Source organism: Prionailurus bengalensis, chromosome A3 (assembly GCF_016509475.1).
Source record: "Prionailurus bengalensis isolate Pbe53 chromosome A3, Fcat_Pben_1.1_paternal_pri, whole genome shotgun sequence".
Lineage (NCBI taxonomy): Eukaryota > Metazoa > Chordata > Mammalia > Carnivora > Felidae > Prionailurus > Prionailurus bengalensis.
In genome coordinates, this window is record NC_057354.1 from 27,767,403 (window position 1) to 27,773,402 (window position 6,000).

General features: G+C 51.5%; 1 protein-coding gene across 1 annotated transcript in view; it reads right to left on the reverse strand.

Moving 5' to 3' along the window:
• CSNK2A1 (casein kinase 2 alpha 1) overlaps positions 1–4,097 on the reverse strand; it is a 53,929-nt gene extending 49,832 nt beyond the window's left edge. Inside the window, exon 1 of the mRNA XM_043602688.1 lies at positions 3,943–4,097. The gene's annotated coding sequence lies outside the window, so the exon portion shown is untranslated. The remainder of the gene's footprint in view (positions 1–3,942) is intronic.
• Between the last annotated feature and the right edge of the window lie 1,903 nt (positions 4,098–6,000).

Here is a 6,000-nt window from a genome sequence, read left to right on the forward strand (position 1 = left end):
CTGCTGGCTGAGTTCAGTTTCTTGTGGTTGTTATGATGGATGCCCCCATTTCCTTGCTAGCGGTCAGCAAGGGGCTGTCCACATGCTTTCCATGAGGCCCCCTCCAGTAATGGTGGGTTGAGTTCCCCTCATGTTTCAAATCTCTAACTTCTGACCCATCTCTCTGACTCCAGCTGGAGAAAGTTCTTTGCCTTCATGTTAGATTGGCCCCACTCAGAAAATCCAGGATAATCTTCCTATCTTAAGACACTTAAACCATAATTACATTTGCAAAGTCCCTTTTGCCATATAATGTTAACATATTCAGATTCCAGGATTAGGGTACAGACATTTTTGGGGGGAGAGGGAAGGCAGGGTGTCATTTCATCTACCACAGCCCCCACCCTCTGACCTCCATTGATTCATATCTTTCCCAAATGCAAAATACATCCATCCCATCCTAAGGTCTCATTCCATTATAGCATCAACTCAAAATCCCAAAATCTCACCTAAAGGTCATCAATTAAAAAGTCCCAAATCTCATCATCTAAATCAGGTGTGGATGAGGCTTTGTGTATAATACAATAAGAACTCCTGGGGCACAATTTCTGAAAACAAAAACCAAGCTACCTGCTTCCAATACACAAGGGTGGGACAGGTATAGGGCAACAGTTATAGAATTCCCAGTCCAAAAAAGGAAAATGGAAAACAGATCCATTGGTCCAAAGCGGTTTCAAAATCTGGGCAAACTCCATTCCATTTCAAAGGCAGGGAAAAATCCTCTGTAGCTTTCAGCTCCACCTCTCTGGGCTCTTGGTTCCAGCTTCTGAGTCACCCACATTTTAACAAAAAGCAGCACACTCACACCTGAGTTTACCAGCCTGTTTCCTGCCTAGACTTTGGGGGGTTTTAACAGACCTCTTTAACTTTCATACTATGTCTTTCAATCCAAGCTGGCATCGTTTCTGTCAGTATAAAATCCTCAAGGACCTCATGGACTTTACGTAAATTTCATAGGGGTTCCCTGTTGTTAGTCAGACTCACAGGCACAAATACATCAGGCTCCACCTTCCACACTTTGCTTGGAAATCTCCACTGGATAGCCAGGTTTATGACTTACTAGTTCTCTTTTCCACATAACCACAGGATACAATTCTAAACTTACTTGCCACTAAGTAACAAGGATCCTCTTTCCTCCAGTTTCTAATACCTGCCTCATTTCCCCCTGAGCCCTCCCTAGGAGTCAACATCCATATTTCTACCATCTGTTGTAGGTCTTTTCTACCATGCTCCTCAAAAATGTTCTGGCCTTCATCCACTTCCACATTTTTAGGTAACAGTACCCCACTCCGGGTACCAAAAGTCGATACAAGGTTCTACTGCCGCCGTAACAAACTGCCACAAACAGGAGTGGCTTCAAACAACAGAAATTTATTATCTCAGGTCACAGAAGTTTCTGTAGGTCAGAAGTTACGCGGGCTCTGGCTAAGTCTTCTGCTTAGGGCACCAGGCCAGAATCAAGGTATATTCCTTGCTGGAAACTCTGGGGGAAGAATCCACTTCCTAGCTCATTCTGGCTGTTGGTCACAATCAGTTTCTGGTGGTTGTAGGACTGAGGTCTCCATTTCCTAGCGCCGGCTGTCAGCTGGGGCTGGTCTCTGCCACTGGAGCCGACCATATTCCTTCCCATGCTTTCCCTGTGGCCCCCTCTAGCAACAGCAAACGGAGTCCTTCTCACGGTCGCAATCTCTGTGTTCACCCTTCTGCCCTCCCTTGACTCCCAGGTGGGGTCAAGTTCTCTGCTTTCAAGGTCTCGTGTCAGTAGATTGGGTCCATCCATGAAATGCAGAATCATCTTCCTATTTTCAGATTCTTGACTCTAAGGAGATCTGCAAAGTCCCTTTTACCATGTAACACATTCACAGATTCTGGGAATTCGAGTATGGACATCTTTGTTGGGGAGGGTATCATTCTGTCTACCCCACACCCAAACCCTAAGGGAAGGCTTTCAACTCAGTTCCTGAAGAAAATTTCCCCTTTCTCCAAAGGAGTATGTGAAGTTAGGGTATCTGTTCAGAGACAGAGACAACAGTAAAATCAACGACTCAGCCTGTAACAGTGGCTAGGCAACAGGAGAACTAAAAATACACTGTGGAAAAGAAGCTGCCACTTGTTTCATCCCCAAACAGCAAGGCAAGAAACCCATTACACGGAAACTAACCTAACGTTCCCCTTCAACGTGTGCTTCTCTTCGCTACTGTATTCCATACAGGAGGACATAACCGGGCATGTCGGGGTTTAAAAAAAAAAAAAAAAAAGTTGCCCCAGGGTAACCTAACTTTGTAATCAGTGGATACATCAACCCAAGCAAACTTCAAATCTTTTCTTTCTTCAAGTTGTACACCCTCCCCCAATAGCAAATGAAAGTCAAGTATTTCAAAGTCACAGAAGGATGAGGGTGCCCAGGTCAAACAGCAGTTGACGTTTTTTGGTTTTTGGTTTTTTAAATGGCACGAGGGAGACCTGCTATTGGCCCTGGTCTTTCAAGGGCCCACCAAGCCAGTTATGCCAAATCGACTTACAACGAAACAAAACACTGCAGCAATTTCCACAAGGGTAATATTCTGAAGTCTCGCCCACCGTTTGGTTCCTGACCACACATTTTACGTAGAACAGAGGACCCCTAAATATAGCAGCTGGTCCCTTTAACCTATCAAGCGCTTACTACCTGCCAGGTACTGCGGTAAGCACTCGACACAAAGTATCCTTTTTTTTACCGCTCACCGTAAACGTACGACCTAGGAAATACTACGGCCCCCACTTTACAGATAGGAAAACCAAGGCTTACAGAGATCGGGGCGCACAGCTAAGTAGCAAAGGCACTGACATTTGAGAACCCAGGCCCTCTGGTTCCTTAGCCCTGGCCGACACCGCCACTCCTTAGGTGTAACGCAGCCTCCTAACTCCTGCTGAAATCGTCCCCTTCCCGTTTTCTTGGCACGTCTTCTCCCCGTGCCCCCTTCCCACAGACCTCAGCAGCTTCAAGGCAACCGAGTCCTTCCCAAGTCAATGCACCACCTTCGTTTCGGAACTCTTCCCTCCCCACAATAGCCAAGAGTCAAGAAGCGACTTCTTCCCACCCTGACTTCGCTTTCCAAAAACAAACTACCGAAGCTCCACCCATCACCTGCTTAGACTAGAAACGTTCCGACGCTGCAAAACAACAAACAACAACAACAGCAGCGGCAAAAAAAAAAAAAAACAAAATAGAAGTCCTACTCTTTCGAAAGGTCACCAACTAGGCTGGGTACTGCTGGCCAACCTTCCATTCTACATACTTCTCTACCACCCAGGCTCCCAACTAACCCTGAACTCCCAACTCCACCCATCCTGCCCCACTTCGCGGTCCCTTCCCCCCTTTCTTCCCAGCGACCTCGCGCGGGGTTCCCTCCTCTTGGCACCCCAGTCTGCAGGTGGGAAGCCCGGCCCGGCCCACAGGGACCCTTGGAAGGCCCCCACTCCAGCTGCTCCGCTTCCCGGGAGGGTTCACCCCACCCTACCCATCAAGCACCACTCCCCTAGGCACCCTCCCCCAGCATCCCCCTGTGGCCCCACCCCTCCAGCTCCCTTCCCCCTCGGGCGACCCCCTCCTCCAAGTTGCCCCCTAGTCCCCGCCCCGGTCCAGCCCTCTCCCCCGCCGTAAGCGGGACTCCAGAAAGCCAGTTCCCACCCTCACATCAGCCTCTGCCCCGCAAGCCTCGCTCGCGGTCCTGAAGGGTGGCCCCAGGCCTCCCCGATGGGCTGCAGGGGCCTCGGCTGGTGTGTGTAAGGGGGGGGGGGGCAGGGGAAGGCGATGGGCCGTTTGGGAGTCCGCTGGGAGCGCGAGGGCCGACCGCGACCCGTTGTCCTATCCCGGGCCCACCTCCACACACCAACGACCTCGCCTGGCGGCTCCCACAGTACCTGTGGTGGAAGCGGCAGCGGCGGCGGCCGCTCTCCCCTCTCCTCACACAGACAATATGGCGGCGGCGGAGGAGGAGACACACGGCTCGGCCGCCAGCCGCAGGGACCAGAGCGAGGCTGCAGCCGCCGCTGCCGGAAGCGGAAACCCCCTTCCTACCAGGAGGCGGGGCGGGACCGCTTCCGACTCCGCCCCACGCAGACTCCGGCAGAGTGCGGCCATGCTGGGATGTGCTAAGGGGTCCCTGCAGGTGCCGTTCCGGACTGGGGGCGCGAAATGGGAGAATTTGTCGCCAGAAAGCATACTAACGAGATTTGCAGCGATGAAGCGCGTTTTGTCTCAGCACCTGGTAGGAACTGACGACAGAAAGAAGACGAAACTCCCGTACGTGTACAATTGGTTTGCCCCAAGCTAAGATGGCGGTCCCTATGTTTCCCGCACTTCACCCCGCTGACGAGTCGCCCCAGTGGACGAGCCAGCCGGCCTTTCCTGAAGCATGCGCGACCTGCAGAGCTGTAAAGCAAAGCATTTTGGGAGTTGAAGTCGGCTGCTCGGACCCCTCGTCTAGGGTTAGGGTTCCAGCAGTACATTTTGTCTACTCAAACTTTGAGTTCGCGACAAACGAACGGAAGTTGGACCCTCGGGGTGGTGTGATGCAGGAGTGGAGCGAGTGACGATCCAAGCCCTGTAGAGACTGAGACCTTATTCCTGCCTCCTGCAGGAGACCTATTTAGAACTACCTATCTAGAATGAAGTGTATTCTCTCCCTTCAGTCCGCCACCCGTCATCCTCCCCGCCCGCCTGGGCAACTTCCCCCAAAGCAGCTACAGGGCACTTTCTATCTTGCAAGCCTGATCACGGCGTCCTCGTGGATTAAAATCTTCCAGGTCTCTCCTTTGGTGCACCAAAGATAGCCCAAGTTCTCTTGACATCCGAATTCCCGCATAAATTGGTCAGCCCCAATTCCCCACCTTTTTTGACACTGCTCCCATTTCTAGCCTCCTGTTCTGTGCCTCCACTCTCAGATTTCTGATGCTTCTACCCACGAAAGCTTGCAAACTATTCCTGCAGCTCATCTGTGTTGCCTCTCTCCCTTTGCACTGGCGGTTACTTCTGTTACTGTCACCTCCTGCACTGGCTAATCAAATTAATTCAGGGGTCCTTTTTTCTGGGGATCATCCCTCCCTTGAACGTCCCCAGACGTAGGTGCGGTCACTCTGCAGCCTGACAGGTCCCTAGCCTGCCTCCTCCATCAGACTGTGAGCCCCCAGTGGACAGGGCTGGGTCTGATGATCACTGTCCTCTGCGCAGGCCCTGCTAAAACCTCGTGTGTTACTGAGAGGAATTCAAGTGTTAGGCTCACCTCTGGTGGGGCAGAGGTGTGAGGGCTGGAACAAGGGTGAGGAGACTGGGTTATTTTCGTACCAGCTATTATCCCTGAGCTGCCTCAGAACAGCTGCCTGGCCCAGGAATGGGCCTTCCCACCCTCTCCAAGCCCTCCTTTCACAGTTTGTCAGCTTACTGGCACCTCTGTTCCCAAAGAGACGATCTCCTCCCCTATAGGATGGGGGTGGCCACAGCTTCAGATGTACAGCGATGGCCTCAAGGAGGTGGCTGTGACCTTCTCTGGGCCTCATTTGCCAGACAGGTCTGCAGCATTTGACCCCCAGTGGGCTGGGCATCTATGGTAATGGCTCTCTGGGTGCTCTCAAGTGGGCCGGTCTGTTATCTGGGCCTGTTTCCCCACCTGTGGACTGAGAAGGTTGGAGAAGCTGATCCCAAGATTTTCATGAAGACCTTTTTTAGGAAATGACTGGCTTTCCACTTAGCTCTCGGACCATGGTTTTTGTTTTTTGTTTGTTTGTTGGCTCTCATGGCTCCTTTGTTCACATTTATTCAGTTCACAGCTAGCGATTCATCACTTGTTCTGAGCCAGACAGTGCTGGGGGTGGGGTACGAGCAAGACAGATACCAATTCCTTGTGGAGCCCACTTTCTAGAGTGAAAAACAACACGCGTGTAAGCCAATGAACAAATGTAGTTTCACGCAACAATAATTGC